General features: G+C 40.7%; 1 protein-coding gene across 1 annotated transcript in view; it reads right to left on the minus strand.

Moving 5' to 3' along the window:
* Positions 1–10,977: 10,977 nt before the first annotated feature.
* LOC139621272 (phospholipid-transporting ATPase ABCA1) overlaps positions 10,978–22,287 on the minus strand; it is a 166,579-nt gene continuing 155,269 nt past the window's right edge. Inside the window, exon 52 of the mRNA XM_071477564.1 lies at positions 10,978–11,116. The gene's annotated coding sequence lies outside the window, so the exon portion shown is untranslated. The remainder of the gene's footprint in view (positions 11,117–22,287) is intronic.

Consider the following 22,287-nt stretch of genomic DNA (forward strand, 5'->3'; position numbering starts at 1 on the left):
GTTTTGAACATCTGTCTTGAAGTTGTGTAATGCATATGTGTAAACAGACAAGTCTCCAATCAACACCTGTCCATGACAAATCAACACATATCGACAGTGGGATTTTTGTTTGATAGCTTAGAATAACTTCTCTGCCAACTGAGACAGATAAAGTGTGACCGTACATCTCTGATCTCGTACATCTCTAAGATACAGTAAAGCTGTTCTTTAAGGCTTCACCTCTCTATTTTTGTCAATTATTCTCCTTTCATGATTAAAAACACTGCAGGCAAAACAATTTGTTTCCAAAGTGTACTGTAGGTGACTTGTTTTATATCAGCTGTGAAGATAGGCCGCGCAGTGGTACAAAGCTGGAATAAAGGTCAGTGTTCGTGATTGTGGGTAAAATGACAAAAGTTTCCATCCAATGAGGCAATCAGAACAGTTCTTCCATCATCATCCTGCTTGTTCCCCTGGCGCTGAAATAATATAGGATCTACTTGTGTCCACAATTGCTGGAAATAAATGTACACTTACTGCACATATCTGATTGACTGTTCTCAATACTGTTCCTAAAGTAAGTACCCATTAGAACAGAAGTACAGTTGGATACCAAATGGCCAACCTGACACAAATCTCTCCACTTAAAGAGGCAGAAAAATCAAACCAAAGCACATCTGAGCCTACTTCACAACATCTCGTATCGAAGAAACCTTTGAGATTGAGTGTCTTGAGAGGCTTTTGACACTGAGGTGCCATAACGTCATCTCGCTGGGCACAGCAGCTCCACAGCGAAAGTCAAGGAATGCAGCATAAAACCTGTGCGAGCAGGGGTCTTAATTTAGACATTTTTAATGGCTGTCCAGGCTGTCCCTAACCATGCTTTCAGTGAGTATCCTCAGCTGTCACCCCTGATAACAGTTTGCTTCATAAGCTTCAATTATCCTTACACAGCTTTGTGCAGCAGGCCAACACTCGTCACCAATTAAATTTAACTAATGTATTAGTTGTCAGCAGTTATAAAATTATAACCAGTGGATAACATTTTATCTTAATTGGTACTCTTCTCCACATTTTAGTGGGGCTTCTTTTACATGAAGCAATGTACCTCCTACGAACCCGCCTTGTTTAAACAGCCTTGTTCTAGTTCCAACATTGTAACATTTGAGCAGGTGAGGCACTATTTTTGTGGCCTGCTCAATTAACACTTGCCCTGGTTGACATTGCCAATGGTTCATCAGTTCAGAAAAGAACATATTCATGATGACATTATTGCATTATTTTCACTCTGTGCTGATGACGAGGTAAAACCACTTGTCAAATGCAGCTTTAATTCTTTGGTTTGTTTGTATTACAGGGATGACAAACGAGACTTTGGTGCTTTAAAAAGATTTAATGGCTGGAAATAGTACCACTACTATGTCATCATGACAAAGAAAGCATACAGTTATAGAAGAAGAAAGCAGAACATTCACATTCAACAGTTTTAAGTCATCTCCTTAAAAACGACTAATAGTACAGTATAAAAGCACTAATGGCTCACGACCACAGTACAACAGCTCTCCTGCTTCCCTCATTCAGCATGCTGTTAACTCAAATATCAATTGTTCTCACTTAAGCAGCGGTTTTTCTCCACGGTGCTGCTAGGCAGCTTGTTAGAGGACTGCAAAAACAAGGCAGTGTGTACACAGTTGTTGCCTTGAGTAATGAAAGCTCGAGGTGTCTATTAAAAATCTATTCACTGCATCGCACTGATGTCTACAAGCACTGCAGCTCATCCAGAACACCAGTCATTGTTGAGCGAAGGTTATCTGAATCAGGCGGGATTCATAACAGGTAAACATTCTTACAGTGTTGCCTTTCGGCATATACTGTTGAGTTTATACTACAGCAGAGAGTCCACTGTGGTCTGAATTAGACATGTTAGTATGCACCAAGTGTACTGCAATAAGACAAATAGGTAGGAGCTTAGGGGGATCATCATGATTAAAATATTGTCAGACCATACTGCCTGAAGAATACTTGAGATGTTTCGAAGTTGTAGTTGCAGTTACAGTGGCTGCAGTGCATATAAAGCACAGTAGTTCAAACCACTTCAACTTTGCCCTTCTTGGATTTAGTACCCATCTGCAATCAATAAATGAATACAGGAAACATGTAATGATGTTTTAGGGTTATAAAGAAAGACTAAAATAATATGAGAAAATAAGTTAATTAACATACAGTAACTGAATTTTGAATAGAATCAGTTGACAAAAAAATTTCAACTCAAGCTCCACTTACTCACTTCATCCGGTTCTTTAAACCGTGGAACATGGTTTTCATCAGCAGATTGAATTCAGTTCAGTTCAGTTGCCATGGAACTGCAGATGTTCAAACTTTCTGTGACTCTCAGCACCTACTGTACCTCTCATCCCCGACTTTAAAGTTGAGGGGATCATGCGAAATTGTCGAAAGCTTCAGAATACGTGAGTAAGTGGGATACTGAGTGGATATTGTTTAGTCAGACAGGAAACAATGCAGCCTGTAATCCAGCATTACTAAATTTATTGTTGTTATATATAGTATTGACTGTTGATGTAAACAGACTGTTGCTCTTCTCTTGTACTTCTGCTCAAGAAGTGTCTGGTGTAGTGTTAAACACTTGTTATTACCAACAGGAACCAGTAGTGTCATCAAGGCAACCAGGACTTATAACTATAAGCACAGGAATGAACTATGAAGGTCAAAATGTATATTGACATGAAAAGGTTCAACATCGACATTTCCAACTCAGCAATCGCAATGTGCTAACGAGGGCCATGTAATAAGAAGCAGGCCATGCCAGAAGAAGCAAGTAAGTGGACCTTGAGTCAAGACAGTTTCAGCTGTTGTTTCCAGGGTCAAGAATAAACTGTAAACCACAATATTTAATCATATGTTAGACACATGAACAGTAGCTTCTGTTATGACCTTGAACATAAATGAGGTTTTATTTATCTTAACTTTTCGGAACAATAACACTTTAGCAAAGACATAAACTTACAGAAAACAAGTGACAAATAAGTAAGTTAGCAAGGCAGGCATAAACAGTACATGGCGTTCCACCATATCTGGATTTACTCTGAAAACATTTGGCTGGCCAAAAACTACAATACACCTTAACTACGGATAGTTTTTATTAAGGTTTTCCTCATGAGAGGCAGAGCACGTTTATGCGTCATCCCTCCATCCAGAGTGAAATCGTCTGGAGAATATCCGTCTTAAATCTGTGCTGTACCCAAGGCAAATAAAAAGAGGCTTTTTTCACAGCCGACGTGCATTTCACATTAACCAGTCAAGTGATGTCAGTCATACTCGTATTCCAGCTGTCACTGCAGGAGTTTTCCTACTGGGATAAGCCTCTCAATACTTATGCTATAAGCCTCGAAATTGTTTAGTAAATATGATAAAAAAAAAAAAGGAGAGGCTGGGAGATAACGCGGTAGGTGAGGGATGAAAACACCACTGACATGTCTCATCTGCACACATTCATGTGGGAGCCGCTCAGGAATAAGCAACATGTGAGGGAGTGTGTGGGAAAAAGGGGTGAGGAGATACTGGGAACTCACCCCGTCTGCACTCCTGCTGAGAAAGAGCAATGAACTCTGAAGCTGCTTTGGAGCACAACCAGCAGCTCACTTGCAAGGTTCCCAAGAGCTGTGCTCCGTGTGCGTTCGAGTTAGAGTGAATGAACAAGCAGGGAGATAGACTGTTGGGTCTGGCAGGGTGAGATGAGGACCAGGCACAGGATGGAATTTGGTCTTTCTCTCACCTTTGATTCAGTAATTGGGGCCGAGGAGTGGGAGGGAAACTGACAGGCTCTTGGCCCTTGAGAGCCAACCCCTAGCTTCCTAGAATCCTCAGGCGCTGGTTCATTCCCAAAACACTCAGCCTTGGTTGGGTCAGTACATTTCTCATGTAATAGAGAACAGAAATGGAGAGTGATGCGTCCATTGTTATCTGCTTGCTTGGGGATTGTCTCCGACTGTACTTACCACCTGGCAGCCAAAGTCAGAACAACCTTCCAGGAACAAAAGTATCTATAAAGAGAGAGGACTGGAGGAGAGAAAGGTTGCCTGAAGGAAAACTGGAGGAAACTGGTCTGAGAATAGACACCAGCAAATGAAAACTTTCACAAACCCAGCATTTGAGCACTATTTTAACATGTTTTCATTGTATCATATCCACTAAACATACAGACATTTGTTTGTTAACATAAACCTGGGTTGTTTTATTCAAATTATATCATCATGTGATCAGAAATGTGGCACTGATACACTAGTGTGTGCAAGAGAAACAGATGTTTAAACGCCCACGCAAACAGAAGGCTAAACCAAATGTCTACAGCCAAGCTAGCAGCTTTGTGAAGCATTTGCTTGAAATGAAATGCCAACATGACAATTCACATATGTTTATGATTAGCAGGTTAAATATTTACCATGTTCATCATCCTAGTTTAGTCTATTAGCATGGCAACATTTACTAATAAGCATTACATACAAGGTACAGCTCAGGCTGATGGGAATGTCACTAAGCCCTGCGATAGACTGGCGACCTGTCCGCCCTCGCCCAATGTCAGCTGGGATTGGCCCCCCCCCCTCCCATAACCCAGTTTCGGACAAGCGGTATAGAAGATGGATGGATGGTGGATGGAATGTCAGTAGTCCTGAAGCAAATCACTGGAATTGCTGGAATTTGGACATCCATTCAATACTGCTAGAGATATTTTAGACTGGACTAAGGCGGCGGACTGAATGCTGGACAGACACACACAGCATAGCACTTCATTAGCATAGCTAATAAGAAGCAACATTGCGAGGCGATATTAACCTCACTAAGTCAGAGGTATAGAGTGTTGCAGGGATAACGTATTTTTGTATGCCAAACCTAGAAGTAAGCATCTCCCTGGTTCCCTTAACAAGAAGCCCATGGGATTTCTTTCTTTGGCTTTTGGATTATTGCAGAAAATAAGCTCTGTGACAGAGAAAAGTTCTTTTCTTCCCACAAAAACCTTTCCTCTGAGAAAGTTACTAGTAGTTTGCAACAAGGCTGTAAAAGCGGAGTAGATCGGTTTTCATGTTCTACGTGTTGAAGTTTAACGTCTCAGACAACCTTTGTTGTCTCATTTAGCCACTTGTTAGCAACCGCTTTTTTTAAGACAAGTAAAAGCTTAACAAAATCTCAACTAGGGTATTTACTGGTGTATTTTATGTCGTAGAATAAAACAACACAGAATCTATTAATAAACTGGTATAATAATATTTCCAAGGAGGAAATCCATGTCTGTGTAATCTCTCCATATCAATTGTTGTCACGCACAGATATTGTAAAATAGCAGAATTATGTTTTTTTTTCTTATTATGCTCAATAATTAAGCTTAATAGCTCTGTAAATGCTGCTGTTGTTAAAGGTATGAACTGATATGTCACAACACAGAACTGCTATTTGGTTTCAAATAGGCTGCATCTGCTTACATATAACATCATCCAAACACAGATCAGACATCAGGATTCACTCTATAAAACATTTAATACACCCTGCAGGTGCAACCCAAAAATTCAGTGGCAGAAAAAACAAACAAACAAAAAAAAAAACATCAAAAGATTTGATGAATCCTCGCAGAAACTTCTAAGCATGACTGACAGCAGCCAAGCCTGACATATTAGTGCCATTTCCAACTGTCAGACAGATATTTACAGTCACAAAAGCTCTGGATTTATCCATGACTAATTTTCAGAGCAATTTCTCTCTCACAACCTCTTAAAGACTCCCTTAGAGGGGATCTGAATCAGGTCAGATAAAAATATGAAGGAAGAAACTCAAGGATATGTTTTTAAGCATTTGTTAACAAATACAAATTGCTGCACATGGTATAAATCTCCCACAGTATCTCCATGAAGGAAGATTTGTTTTAAAACATAAGGATTCTGCTGCAGGTTTATCTGTATAAAATCCAGGCCTGACTCATTGTATTTCCATAGATGGCACTGTTTCATTGCAGAAGACACAGACTGGCTCTTGCTGCCCAGAAACAATGATGCAGTGGCAGACCTCAGTTCAACATGAGTATGATGTCATTCTGTGACAAGCATGGCCCCAAAAAATCTGTGGTCCAAGATAGGTAGGTGTTGTTTCAAGGTCTCAAAAAAAAACCTTTATAAAAAACCCTTTAAGTGTGCACATTTTATATATAGATATATAATTTAAAAACAAATATTTACAGTTGTTGCCTGTGCTTTGTTCCACTTATGGATATATATATATATATATATATATATATAGTAAACCTTATAATGCCTGTTTAAGAGTCTTCACATCTCAGAACCACGTAGGTGTTAGAAAAGAATAGTCACTATTCTCTCATGAGGCTCTGTAGAGGGAGGAAGTGGGAGTGACTAACTCAGGAGTCTGGACAGTGTCTGGGCAGAAATGTCTTTTGTGAGTCTCAGGTGTATACTAAAGCCCTTCTGTGTTGAATGTTAACTTCAGAATGGCTGGAGACTAATATTACCATTTAATCATGGGGTAAGTGATTTATTTTATGTGTTGACTCTGGCTGATTACAATTGTGAATGTGTGTTAAAGAGTGACTTGTGCAGGGCTGAGTCATAGAAGGTAAAGAAGGTAAATTTCATATATTTCAAATCTTATCAATCCTATCATATTCATATATGAAAGCACTGTAGGTCATTGTAGGTGTGACTGAAATATGTTGTTGTGGAAGCATGTATTAAATTTGGATCATGGATGTCTTAAGCATCAGCTTTACTGTATTTTGTGTTAAGTGCTGATTAAGGTTTAGCATGCTAACATGCTACACAATGATGGTTAACACAGTAAACATTATATATCCTGAACATCAGCTTAGCATCGTTAGCATGTGAAAACGCAGACATTAATTTAGTGGTTGTCTTTTTGCAATGCCTGTCATTAAATAACATTGATTTAAATGATGATTACATTTCTGGTGTCTACTGTGCACCATACAGACAAGCAACAACATTAATTCACTGTACTCTGGTTTGGAAAAACTGTTGTATAGTCTGAGACAAATTTGAGCAAAGCATAATTTATTCCCCCATTTCTTTTTAAATACTATTTTAGATGTTTATACATTAAGCAACCCCTCAGATAAAATCTGAGAAAAAAAAGTACTGCTTATGAATGTATTGTTATGACAGGCAGTTTGTATAATCAGGGTAGAATCTAAAATACCTTATTTCTATTAGGAAAGCACATAAACTTACAGAGGTGTGTCTGACTTTGTCAGTCAAAAAGGAAGTAATTATATGATGTTTGAATGCAAAGGAAGTTGACAGCGGCCCAGAGTTGTCCCCACCTTCAACATTAAGGTGCCCTTCAGCAAGACATGTGGGTCACCTATTCTTTTTGCTGTTTGCTACAGTAGGAAGGTCTGTCTGACCTGGGCAGCTCAAGCCTAGAAATGTGTGTGTGGGTAAACACACACGTTATGGGGCAGTATCAAATAGGCAGGACCTGGGACTTCGCCACAATGTGAGGGACTGTCATGATCTGTCAATCAGTCACCCTTCAGCTCTTTGATTGGAGGAACAAAAAAGCCTCCAGCGAGCAGGCTGACGACTGATTATGCATGACAATAACGTTTCAAAAGCATCAGGCCTCCTAAATATGACAAAGCAAAGTGCTGGGTGTGGGCTGCTACAATCGCAGAACTACTTTCAACATCAACTGAGCACTGCAAAACTACAAAATGCAATACATCATTGATGCTTTAACTATTGATGTTCCCCTGTCACCGGTCCACTGTGTACCCTCATCATCCATCACAAGTTCCTACCTGTCTCTTCTCTTTCCCCTCACACCTGTACTCTTTACAAATGAGCTCCCAGGGTGCAGCCTGTCCATCCTACCAGTATCAGCCATTTCAACACTATTCTTCACAGTTGAGCTAAAGTGTTGGCTCAGATAAAACAACTCTATATCTGAGCACAGCGGAAAAATCGATAACTGGGATGGATATAAATGCAGAGCATGATTTTGCTTCACTGTGAAATGAGAGGCCTCACAAATGAGGCAAACAAAGGGCAGTTTGCTCTACCTGAAATAGCCTATCTTTATTATTTATTTTCTTCTTTTCACCGCAGCATTTTCCAATCAGAATTGCAGATTAGAAATTTGTACATCCTGAGAGAAACTTGTTTATTGGCAAACACTTACATGAATTTCACACATTGGCAGATCTCTGGGATAAAAGTTAAGGTTACTGAGAAACCAGATAATATTCCACTGCATGTGACCTCACGAGTTTCTGCGCCTACTTGGAGCCAATCACAGTTTGAAGTTACTGTAGTGGCCAATTTGGAGGCCCATCAAACTGACGCTGAGGTGTAAAATGCAGATGTCTTAAGTGTGAAAATGTCTCCTAGCTGGGATGCTCCCTGTGGTTTTCTGTGTTACACGCATTTTTCTGTTTTTTCACACACAGAAATGGTGCCAATTCTAAAAATCAAGTGTGTATCCGGATTAAGAACTCAGGGTGGGAATAACCAACAGTCTGTGGTGCGCGCTGGTGCTTCCTTGTCTGAATTTGACCTTTTTTCCTTCTGCATTTTAACATTTAGTTTTCTTCAAACTGTCCACTTATGATTGCATAACACTTTTCACAAGGAAAGATACTAGCTGGGCTATTCTTGCTCTTTGCAATGCCTCAGGTGCTTTAAAGGATTTTTCCATGCCAATGTTAATGCAATACTCACGTGCCGAAATCTTCACTGCAATGGTTATATTTTGATGTCTATATTGCCAGTGAAGATCCTTTCCGATGCAGCTACGGGGGACAAATCCACTTATAAAAATGTACACAAAAAATATATGTTTAAACAAAATGTCCTACTTGCGTTTCTTCACTGCACTTCACTTCACTGCTGAAGCCTTAAATTAGATTCAGCTGAACTTTTTTTTTGACAGAATGAGAATCATTGCACTGGGAGGGGATCCCTTCACAACCAATATGGAAAGGAAAAATGGTTATAGCCAACCACTACTCTCAATTTTTCTACATATGGGCATCTGAGTATTGTTGAAAAGAGGAAGTCTGATTTTTCCAAATCAAAGTCTGTTGGCGGGTCTCAGGGAGAACTAATACATACGTAAAATAACTTGCATAAAAGAATATCTCTGGTTCTGCTGCCTCTATCTAGATTTTTTTTAACTGCCCATTGTGAGTCTGACAATGTTAGACGAGAGCGAAGCTAAATCAGTGAAGTGCTCTTTTAAGACACACTTTCCTATCCTTTAACGTATTTCATTTTTATTTCTGAAAATGTGAGTGCAGCAGATAAAATATCCTTTTCATCTAAATCGTAATGGTAATTCCAATGGCAGCCAAACACAACTGCAGATTGGCATTGACCAGTTTAAGTATTTTTAGGTTGTAATGTGTCATTTTCTCTGAATGGCTCAAGTCTGAAACCAACGTAGGAATTGGGCAACGACCCATCATTGGCTACTGTATGTCACCACCAGCTAAGCAGCTGGGCGTGGCCTCACCTAACTGACATGGAAGATCATGGCTTTGATGGAGCAGCCTAACCTATGTCCCTGTGTCCTACACCGCTTGGCACGACCCACTCATTAGCAGGTCCACAGGTCCAAACCTGCCATCTGTGCCAAGGCTAAGGTTCAGAGGGGCTCCTACTGTGTCCCATTGCACTCTGCGAGGCCCTCCCAGTCGAGATGCCAAAGAGCAGAAGGTGACATTCCAACTTTCTCTCTCTCTCGCTCAACTTCAACTCCAGTCAAGTCCAAGTTGGGTTTATTCTGAGAAACCGAGGCATCGCTCTGCCAACAATGACTACAAAAGGAGGTTGGAGGGAGTTTGGTTGTGTTTGTTGACTTTGTTTATGATATGAAGAGGGAGCAGGGGAGAGTGCGTCTCTGTTAGAGTCTCAAATCGGCAGCATCTGGCTTTGAACGTCTCACTGTGTGATTCACCGCACACACTCCATGCGCACATTTACTTGTACCCACTGGCAGTGTGTGCAGGGGGAGATGACAATGGGCAGGAAGATGTTCAAAATAAACAGACGTCCCCCCCCCCCCCCTTTCTACAAAACACTTTTTCCAGGGGGCACTGATACTTGATAGAGATGTGCAAGTCTAGCTCAGCATGACAATGTTGACTCCTCTCCTCTAAAAGTCACAGAGAACGACAGAGGAGAGGTATAGAAAGAGGAGCATCAAGAGTGGTGGGAGGAAAGAGTGAGAAATGCGAGACAGTGCTGCAACTCTCCTGTCAGAGCCTGAAGCCTGACTAGTGCCGACGCTCCTCTCATGTGTCACCCAGACTGAAATTAGGATGGGCTCTGACAGTCATAAATCAGGGTCCAGAGCCGTCGCAACTATTGCGGCTATAAATGAATTTCCCCATTTAATCACATTTAATCTCCTGTCTCTTACAGGTACATCTTTTCTCAACTGGTCTTAAACTGAAAATAGATGTTATAAAGAAAGTAAGTAATGTCTTTAAAGGAAGGCTGGTAAAGAAAAGCCCAATTTCTTTTCCTCAGTCCATTAGATGTGATAGAGTTATCCATTTGTTTTCAATCACAGTAATGACACATTTGAATGCTACAGTTTTGTAAGAAAAGAATTAAGGAGGAGATGACTCTGTCTTTCCAGGAAGTCTTGATGCTTTGTTGGCATATACAGGGAATGCAGTGTGTCCAGCTAAATCATAGACGCACTATCCGCAACATAAAGTCCATTAAACTTATGATACTGCAATGTTATTTCTAACCTAAACCACTAGGGGCCAGTAATAGAACATCTGATCAATATGTGCACATTAGTTCAACAATACAGTATGTACCCTGACACTGCTCACAGTCGGACAGTTCCCCCAAAACATGCTATTTTCCAAAGTGATTATCTGACAAAGGCACACTGACAGCAAGGAATGCTCTATGATGGGTAATAAGTATAATTTATTGTCCAATTCTGCTCATAATGTCATAACAAAAAATTATGGCGTCTACCTTGATATTTATGACATAGTGTGCTGGAACATAAAGAAAAACCTTCCACAGGAATCCCAGCCAGGCCTGCAGCAGGGTGTGATGATTTCAGGGGGATGCTGCAGCGAGGATGCAGTATGGGAGAGAAGAAATAAAACATGGCATTAACGTTGTGTTGCAAATGACTCCACCTTTGATGCCTCTCCAGTGAATATTCAACACAGCCACCTCTTTGTCTTTCTCTCTCTCTCTCTCTCTCTCTCTCTCTCTCTCTCTCTCTTTATCTGGTGACAAACTCCAGCCCAAGTCTTATATGTGAAGTTTCTATAGCAACCCTGTTGCCAACATGAACTCATCAGTTAATTTCCCCATGGGCTATGTGACAAAGAGAGAAAAACAAAAGACTTTGGGCATCAGGTTGACTCTGCGAGGGTGAGGTCTGCTCCTCGAGCTTCTTCTCCTACTCAATATTTAATCTGCTAAATGAATGTCACTGCTGAAACGTAACCAGTGCAAGGTGTTTTTGATCAATCTGGTGACTTGCTGTCACCAAATTTTTAAACATCACAGCAGAAAAAGCAATGACATGGACATGTCATTTCAGGTGCCTGAGGACAACAATGCCACCTCTTCCCAGGAAGTAGACGGAGAGACCACAATAAACAGTCAACAGCAAAAAAAAGGAGGTTGAGTGCAGAGGACAGGGTACAACCTGCTTTGTTAATGTCTCCCTGACAGCAGGAGATGCCTAATGTGGGTGGAACACACACAGCCTTGGCCTTGATGGGCATTTGAGGGGGCCGCTTACACGGCTGGAAATCCAGCAGCTTTTAAGCTCTGGCTGTGGCTCTAGAGGACTTTGGAAATGTCAGTCATGTGCCCTTGGTCCCACATGCTGGGACCTGGGCTTCACAACTTAATTTTGCCCTGCACTTGTCTTGCAATCAAAAACACCTCCACCCTCTTCCAGTGCTCAATCAAAATTTGCTTGAAATTGTTTTAAACTCATATAAGTAACTTTTATGACTCTGATTATTCTAACACAGTTCTTAAAGAAATAATTCCAACATTTGGGGAAATATGCATATTTCCTTTTGCACATAAAGTTAGATGAGAATTAGATTAGAATCAAAGTGTAAAAAGACAAGTTGTGGTTATACAGTAGGTCATGCGCCAGACTATTATATGGTTGGGAGCAGTATTTTACAAGAGTCTGCGCTGGCTGCATGTCAGCTGTACAGTGATGGTGGGTTACCACGGTTTTTTTTAACCTATAGCTAGAGCCAGTTAGCTGTTTCACCTCTACTCCCACTCTGTATGCTAAAACTAACTAAGCTAAGCTAACTGGCTGCTGGCTGTGGCATCATATTTAACATCCAGACAATCGAGTGAATGTCAGTATGTTATATTATCATCTATTTGCTAAACTACTGCTTTACAATGAATGAAAAATGTGTTTGTATTAATCACATGGAGCAAAAAAACAGCAATGCTGTAATGATGATGATTAACGATGTAATGTGGCACTAATTATATACAAAACAGTGACAGTGTTTAGTTGAGTCTTTCAGTGAATGCACAGCAGGTCTGCTGAACATGGAAGAATGTGATGGTTGTCTTCAGACAACTATCAATTGTTCTGATAATACATTCAAATAAAAATGAAGTCAATACTAAAGATTGCCCCTGAACATATTTTAAATTTCTGCTTGGAATAATAATTTGAGTCAGGTTTTGCTATAACTTCATCAGTGAAAAATACAGAATCTATGAATAAACAAATATTCATGTTAAAACAAACTTTTTTAGACACAGTTTACCTCCTGCTTCACTGGAAAATCCAGTGTCAGCCTGTGACCACTGGAGGTTTTAAGTTTCCACATTGCATAAGTTACATATTGGGCCATGATTGTTTTAAAAGCAATTTTGTGACAAACACACAGGGACTTGAAATTAACCTCTTTTTTTAAAGGAAATTCTTCTTGAAAACTGCTTCCAAACTCTGCATAACTAAGTGAACTCAAGTAGTAGTAATAGTTTGGCACATTTCTGTGTACTGAAAACTAACTGTACCTCCAAATGAAATTGTTCAGAAAACTACCTTGGAAATTATTAGAGAAGCACCAGAAAACTGAAAAACCTCCTCCTGTGCCTACACATATTGTTAAAGAGAGAAGTAAGTGCTTTTAAAGCTTGCCTCTGTCATAAACTAAACATATAAACACTTTAACATTTGAGAAAAGTGGCTGCCAGTTTAAAATGGCTCAATAACCCAAATCCAAATGCAGACAATTTTTTTTTGTTATTGATTTTGCTCTGCTATTTATCTTTTATGAGATTTCCCATTTTCCTGCAAGTTGACGAGAAACATTAATTTGGCTGTGTATAATCACTGAAGCATCCATTTGTTTCCCCATATATAGCCTAAAGTAATATGATTTATCACAGCTCAATCATTTTATCTACGTCTCCAAACATTTTAAAACATCCGCCTGCCACTTGTCACAACAGACACAGCCTAATAAGTTCAGGTAGAGCAGCCAGACACTCACATAGACATTGATTTGCAGCTCTAATAAACAGCAAAGCTAAATGTTTGTGCAAAAGTTATTACTGCTTGGTAAGCTGAAAGCTGGAAATACTAGCATCCAATATGAGAAATGAAATTTTAATATTGGAGGTTTTACTGAGGACAAGGTTCTATATTTTCCAGGTGCTGACCAAGGACTGGGCTATAGACAAACCAGTTACAGTGCTCACAACAAAGGTTTGACCTTTTTGCATTTGCAGTGACAAATACTTGATTTGTTTTTTTAAAGTTTGACTTATCAGTAAAACCCCTGTTTTATTTTCTGTCTTAAAGTTCAACTCATTCTCCTCAAGGCCTGAAAAACTGAGAAACTTTTGTCTTTTCAACACACATTCCACATTCTTGAGAAACTCATTTTCTACAAAGGGCGAGTTCTTCCCAACATCACCAATGCCATGCAAACTCACAATCCAAAAGCTTTTTCCACTTTCTGACTGAATGTGAAGACAAAAACATTTGAGCCACTGCATGAGCTGTCATTACTCTTTTGTCCTTGTTGGAGTAGAATCAAAAGAGAAACACAGAAACTGCTGTCTTGGTGGCAAATGTCTTTCCTATTTGACAATGAATCGACTGCAAGCCTTTTAGTTTGTCAGTGCAGACCAAATCAACAATTATTTAAAATGCCAAAAAAAAATCTTATTTAATGAAGCAGAAGATACAAGAAACAAAATGTTTCTCAGCAAAAAAGCACAAACTCAAACTTTTATTGCTACTTTTACTTTTACACCACTCAGTCCTTCAATTTGAGGTTGATTCAAAAGGCCATACACTCTATTCATTTGATGGAACTCACAACAACAGTCCTTTACAACCTACAAGCTGCTGTCAAAGCACCAATTAGTATAAGGTGTGGTATAAAGAGAGGCTAAGTTTGCCATTCATCTTCATGATTGCTGTCAGTCGTAACAGCTTTGGTGCATGGACTGAAGCCCCCTGAAATTCTGCTATATTTCAAGGTATCTGCATTCACATTTCAGAAAGTGCTCTCTTCCTTTCCTTTGCCTGGAAAACTATGCCTAATATAATCATATCGAGCCATGACAGAACTTCAAACCAAGCAGAGTAGACAAGCCTAAAATGGCATCAATAATATCCTGGCGCAAGGGGGACGGGAAAGCTTCTTAAACTTTTACATAAAAATCCAAACAATTTCATCAGGAGTCTCACTGGGGTGGCTCGGTCATGCCAGGTAAAAGCTTTGACATTGTCACCGCCACATCATAATATAAACTGCATCGGTGTGCTTCTGCCTGTGTGACTGTGACACCATCATCTCTGTCTTTTTGATAGTGGATGGACCTGCCACTCAGCGCACCCCGCCACATGTCAATCACGCGTTCCACCGACACATTAATGACCCTCATTATGTGGCAAAGCCATATGGCATGGCACTGTGTGTGTGCATGTGTGTGTGTGTGAGCACGTACACCTGCGCCACCAAGTCTGCTCTGCCGTCCTGAAAGCAGATTGCGCCAGAGACGAGGCCATGCTCTTGGTCACCTCCCTTAGAATCTCATTGCCGTGGTTACACTGACAGAGGAAATATGGCTGTGGAGCTGGGGGGCAAGCGCAATGGACTCTTTGCATCTGCTTCAGAGTGTCATCCCAGATGTCCCCTTCTGTCTGGCAAGAGCAGGAGAATGAGCAACGGGCAGAGCCGAGTGATCGCCATGCGAGGCCACTGAGAGGTGACTGGGAGCTTTTGAATGGTACAGAGGGTGCAAGTCATAGTGAACTTCTCAAACTATAAATATTAACACTGTCCATCTTTGTGACAATCATTTCTGTCTGGAAAGTGGTTTAGATGGGTTTTGCAATCAGAAAATACACCAACTGCAAATAAGTCATAATCAAAATTGATATTGATTTGGAGATTGGAGGATACAGTTTGGGGATACCGTTAGTAGAAGTTTCACTCAGACAAATCATGGAAAGTTATAAAAATCGAATTCCCGTAAGTATTTCACACATTTTCATGTTTTCAGTTTTGTAAAACAGTCCAGTAAAATTGCCTGATGTCCTCACAATAAACCTTATTAAAGGAGTAGTGGAATGGCTTGGGAAATACTTATATTCATGTTCTTGTGGGGAGTCAGAAGAGATGATCAATATCACTTTCATGTATGTGCGTTAAGCATGAAGCAATATAGCTGGAGGGTGATTAACTCGAAGCAGGCGGGAAACAGCAAGCCTGACTGTGCCCATAGTTCATAAATGTGTCTACCAGTACCTTCAAGGCTGAATAATTAACAGGATCTCATTTTTTCAATCTGTACAAAGACGGTCATGTGTAAATGACAATTTCTGTCAAGCCTTGTAACTTCAGTCTTTATGCTAAGCTAGGCTGTGTCCCAGCTCAGCTCTGAACTTACTGCACAGACACAAGAGTGCATCTCTTCTTAACTCTAAGCAAGAAAGCGAATAAGTGTGTCTTACATAATGCCTCTTCCTATTCCTTTAAACACATCTAATACTGGGGATTCTGAGTGAAGTCATACAGTGTAAAGGCACAGCTTGCACAGCAGATTTATTCTGAGTGTTAATAGTCCTTATATGTTATATGTATCTTGTCACTATATGGTACAGCAAAAATTCTATTGAGAATTATAATTTGTGTATTTGTTATATTGAGATTATTAGGCCTAATGAAACAATCACTGTCAGGCATGTGCACAGACAGACACCAGGTGGTGCTCAAGCAGCTGCCTTTTCCTCCTCTCGCCTTTTTTACGATTTCTTTCCCTAATTTGATGTTTTGGTTTTTAAATTTGGCCCATGGCATCAATTCTTAATCAAAAGCATGTTGTTGTGTCTGACAACTGCATTTGAGTTTGGACACTGTGAGACTCTTCGACTTCCTCTGTCACAACCACCGCAGTTAACACACGCAAATTGAGCGGAAACCATTTACAGCATAATGCCAACAAAGGACCTGCTAAGAAAACACAAAGGAGAGGAGCTACAGCAGGCAGCCCATAGTAGCAGCTCTCGTCTGTATTTAGCAGTAAGAAGGATGAGGGAGATTTATTGCCATCTGATACAGAACCCATCACAGATGAAGAAGTAAGGTCAGGAGCATAGTCATATTCAGAGGCAGCTGCAGAAACTATGCTCTCGGACACATTAGATCAAGATGGAGGCAGGATCTTCTGTTGCACAGGAAGGGTGTGAGCAAGTACTGGCTGTTAATGACGGAGAGGAGGTAATTGCAAATTCCAGTAACAGTGATGGTAACTTCCTTGAACGTGTGATTGTATTTTCCTATTATGACAGATGCACATAGCAAATGTTGCCAGAGTCATCAAAGAGAAGGCCCCGGGTATCAATTGATGTCTAATAGAAGCCAAAATGACATAATTGCAGCACTGGGTAGTTACATCAGTAGGCAGATGCAAAGTGAAATAAAGGAGGCTGAAATGTATCTCTGATGTCAACTATCATTTGTAGTGCGATATCTTCATTGTATGCAAATAGGTGATAAGATTCCTTGAGGTGTGCAATGATGATACAACCATAGACAAGGAAAATGCTGCGCTCTTCCCTCTGCAGAGGAGTGGCCCAGAGTTGAAGAATATGTGTGGCCAAGGCTAGGATGGAAAAGCCAACATGAGCAACACGTGTAAAGGTCAGAATACTTTTGCAAAATGAGAAGGTCCTTGATGTGCACTGCAAAGCGCACTGTGTGAATCTGGTCCTAGTGGAAGCCTCAAAGTCTAACAAGCATTGTGTGACATTCTTCAACCTTGTGGAGCTGCTGTGTGCTTTTTGCACTGGCTGCCCAAAGCACCATGCTTGGAGAAATTGGAGAAATGGCAACAGTCTCTGTGCTGTGGAGCTCAAGAGGCTGTCAGATACCCAATGGGCTTGCAGAGAGAGGGGCCTTTCATAGTATTTGTGAAGCTGCTACATAGCTCTCGAATGACACCAGTGAAAGGAAAACTATCCACCTAAACTTTCCCAAGGGGATGCTAAGATGTATAGAAATGTAATCAACTTCATAGTTTTCCATGTCACATCAACTCTCTGCAGGAAGAGGGTTGGACCATTCCACTGCTTGAGACTTTTAAACATTTCTAGGTGCTATGACTGAGGAGCTTAACAGGAGATTCAAGTCGGGCAATGCTGGAAGTCCCGATGACAGAGACATTTGGTCCTTCTATTCCTCAACAGAATGTGCCATCTGCTAAAGTCAGAGGCAGGTGAAGCTGTCAACACTCAGGGGTTTCTATGAGGACAATGAGAACCAGCTGAGGACAGAGCGAAAGGTCTTCCACTCCAGCTTTCCTTCAAAAGACTCTTTCCATGGTAAAGGTAAACAGGCGCTGTTGACAATGGCAACACTGTCGTCAACAGCTTCTGCAGATTTTCGAAAAAATAAAAATTATCAAGAACAAGTCGTCTCTGTGGAGAAGAACGGCTCTCTGACCTTCTTGTGATAGAAGAAGAAATCCAGATAAACCACGGGGATGTCATCAGAATCTTCCAAGACAAAGCACCAAGCAGGAGAATGATCCTGCTCCCTTCACCTTAGTACACAGCAGACAACTGTTGCAACTGAGTAAAGGCCTAGTTTGTAATTTGAAGGATAGATTGGGTGGTTCGTTTCTGTTATTCAGAGGCCAAGCCTTTTCAATTTTGTGCAAAGATTTGTTTATTCTAAATGGTTATTGATTTTATAGCTCACTAAAGCATGCAAAGTGTGGCAGTGCTTTCTTTGTTGTTGCCTGTCCTGGTGATAAATGTAGTGATAAAAAGTGAATTCTTCCACCCCTGCCTCTGTGTGAATTGATCATTTTGTAGAAATCTGTTGAGTATTAAACATCTGCATCAGTGTATGGGTACTGAAATAAATAAATGTGTAAGTAATCAAAAGATGTGCTACTGTATGTAACTTTACTTTTAATAAATTATTGTGATGTCTCTGCATGGCCCTGGTTGTCATTCACTGTCTTTCCTTTATTTTCAACTCAAGATTTAAAAATATACATAAAAGACTGGAGATTAAGGTCAAGATGTTACCACTAACAAATCAGTCTCAATATTTTGAAATTAATTCTAAGAGAAGCAAGTGGTATCTGTCTGTGAGAGCGGCTCTAGGCTGTTGACAATGTGCAGGAAATGTCCTGGACAATGATATCCCTGTTATGTTTCGTTGTTTCTCTTTCCCTTAATAACCACAATACACAAAATCATCCAATCAAACATCTCTATGAGTTGAAGCAGGATTCAGGCTCATCGTGTCCCGACGTAATGTCTCCACTGGTCAGACTGACCTATACTGACTGACTTCCTGCTCCCAAGAGGCTTTTGCCTTGTTGCCATTCCTATTCTTCATCTTAATGCATCTTCTAATGAGCCTTATTTGTCTTCTCTCATCCATCTAAAGTGGCTTCTTATTGTAACGGGACAAAGAGAAATGTGTGCAAATTGAAAACCTGCTTTAATTGCCTGTTCTGATGGTTATTTTTCTAAAACTTTTATGATAAAAAGATGGAAATTTTGGCTGGTTGAGGTCTTCCAATTCCATGATCAGGCTTCATCTTCATTCACAGTGAGAACCACATTTAATATGTATTTTCTTGCACCAGACAGGGATTGGTTGAACCACTGAACGAATGGTCAGGCTGCTACAGCTGTTGGCTTGCACCTCATGATGCCACCAGTATGTTTATTTTTAGTCCACAGTTTGAACGTTACATATTTCTGTCTCTCTCTCTCTCTCTCTCTCTCTCTCTCTTGAGTCGGCCCTGTCCTAAGAGACGACTGGGTGCTGAGGAGCATCTCCTTCTGCTCTCTACTGTCAGTGTATCCCGGTGATGTGGGACGCCAAGTGGGCTAGAGCACACTAATCAAAGCTGCTGGAAACACAAACAACCAGCTGCAAAGACTGGGACCGAACACATGCACAAGCTGCAGAGCTCTCTTCCCTGAGAGCTGAGAGCCATTGTGCTCGGTTTTAGGTGATCCATTTGACAAGTGAAGTGGTTTGATTAACTGTCTAACAGCGAGGTTAAGACGAGAACATGCACACGTTGTATCACTCAGCGAATTAACTGACTCCGGAAAGCAATCAATCTGGTCATAATTTCAAAGCAATTTGTTGGTAATTATATTTTAGCTGAATTTGTCTATTTGTGCATCCACATTAGCAGAAGAAAGTGTTTTTGTTGCACATTATCAACCTGCTGCCCCTCAACACACTAAAACTGTGTTTAAGATGTTTCTTTATCAGTGTTTTATTTCAGCCATGAAAGCATGCAGGATGATACCATTAAAGTCCATCACAATCGGTGAGCATTAAATCTATAAATAAATCAGTCATTCACACACAAGCCATCATGATTTTGGTCACAAAGTTAAAGTCACTCACTCGAGCTGAGTATCTCTGCTCAGGCCTCTTGTTTCCTTAAGGGTTACAGATGCAGTAAAACAACTTGAGGGGGTAAAGACAGATGTGCTGAATCCAAAAAGTCTGCCCTCGCCCACACTTGCTGACTTGCGGGCTTTGCAGAGGGGTCAGGACAGGCCTTTGCCAAAACTCATCTAGTCTGCGCAGGCTCTCATGCGAGTATTTGCTGCGGGCTCTATGTGGACTTGCAGAGAGTCTGCTCGCCTTTAGACAGCACTAGTGGGGTTTCACACAGATGACTGCTCTGCTGATGTGATCATAAAAGACATCAGGTGGCAGAGGCTTGTTCTTGTCATTGGAGTAAGGTCTGGAACAAGGTCTTCAATTCCCAGTGATAATGACATGGAGCTAATAACATCCATCTGGTGTCAGTCTGTCAAGTTAAAGAAAAAGTCTGGCAAGTTAATTGATAAATTCATATTGTCTTTGACTAATAAACTTTCACTCTGTCTTTCCCACGATGATGCAAACGCCACATGAGAGGAAAGAAAAATCCTTTAACACCCCAACAACTGTTCTTTCAACTCTTGACCTTGATTGCAGCTGTGTTTGTCAAGTTCAGTCTTTCCGAGCAGCCTTGTAGCCTTGCACTCACGTATTCACCACAAGCACTTCAGTCACTGTCAGACTTCCTAAGATCTTAGTCCGCCAGGGCTCAATCTGCGTCCATGTGGTGTCTGGACATTTGAATTCAGCATTAGAACAAGAGCAGCACAGGAAGCGTGCAGAGCGTAGAACAGCAAGCAGAAGTGTGCTCTTTGACTAAAGCTGTTAAGCCCCTGCTGATCGATTGGCCTGGCCTTTTACTGGAACTGTGCACACACGCACACACAGTAGGACATTATTCTCTTTTGTACATACATGCGTGAACACACCCAGATTCAAGCACACACACACTTGTCAAATTGTTAAAAATGCAATCACATCAAAGCAAATCATATTGACACCAGACATGTGGTCCTATAGATCCTATAGATAATAAGGACACTATTTCTTCATTCCTACATCTGTGCCTGCTTTGCTCAGGGACACAACCTAGTTATACTTGTTGCTATGGAGACAATTCAACACTGTAACCACCATCCAATACCAGGTAATCACATATTCAAGTTAATTTGTCAATTCAAGTCTCAGTAGGATCTCTTCACAAATGTTGTGTAGTGGAAACGATGATGATGACGACAACTACAATGATACTTCTGTACTTACTACTTTCTGTACAGTTGCTTATCAGGAGGTATGGCAAACAGCATGTGTCCAAAATTTAACAAGGTACAAAATGAGACATATAATTCCACATAGCTTGATTACTTCCTCTTCCTGTTTGTTACAGAACAAGAACGATGTGGGCATGAAAATGTTAGATCAATGTAGTTTTATTCAAACACTGACCGAGAAGAAGAATTCAGGTTTGCTCACATTTGACTTGCCTCCAGTGATCCCACGTAATGAAACAAGGATTATTTGAAAGGTTTGTCCAGCAGCTGCAGCATTTTGAAGGTCAGCCATTTTGTGTGTCCTTAACGTTTTTTTCCCTGATGCAGCAAAGTATAGTGATGGTAAACATATGTACCCCTTTCTTTTTTAGCCGACTGCGCTTATCTGAGAGAGTGCAGGGTGCTGATACCGTTAGTTTCCAAGCTGTGGCGACCCATTCAGATCCAGCTTTGAACAGGGTTCCTCTGTCTCACCTACTTTGTATTTCAACGATGGTAAGGTCAAACCTTATTTGATTTAAAGGAGGAAAAATATATTAGGAAAAAAATGCTTGTGGAAAATTTAGGGCTTGTGTTGCCACAGGCCTTAGCAACAGGCTGCTATCCTGTGTTTCATGAGGAGACCTGGGTACAAAGGGAGAGCAAGGTGGCTCTTCAAGTGTGGCCCTGAATCGCTCCATCAAAATAAAAGCCTGGGTGAATCATCCTGTGCTCAATCAGGCTTTGCTGATCAGTATGCACCTGCAGGCACATGTGTGTGGTGCATTAATAGGTTCTTTCCTGGCTTTCTTTTAACCCCCAGTCCTGCACTGCATAACAATTCAAGTGGAAAATCTAACTTTGTGGGGTGTTCCCCTTGTACAAGCTTTTCAGCTTTTAAATTCTGACTTGACCACTGAGTCAACCCACCACCTGTGATTCTGTTCAAATAAACACAGATCAAAATCCCAACTAACCTATTTGTGTTCCTGTTTATTTACTCTAGAAGTTTATGCTTTATGCTCAGTTACAGTTTGATAACAGCGCCATAGCTACAGATTCAAGCATCTGCTCATGCTCCCACAACAAGTC

This window comes from Trachinotus anak, unplaced genomic scaffold (genome assembly GCF_046630095.1).
Source record: "Trachinotus anak isolate AG129_WGS33_773 ecotype Australia unplaced genomic scaffold, CSIRO_AGI_Tana_v1 ptg000005l, whole genome shotgun sequence".
In the NCBI taxonomy this organism is placed as follows: domain Eukaryota; kingdom Metazoa; phylum Chordata; class Actinopteri; order Carangiformes; family Carangidae; genus Trachinotus; species Trachinotus anak.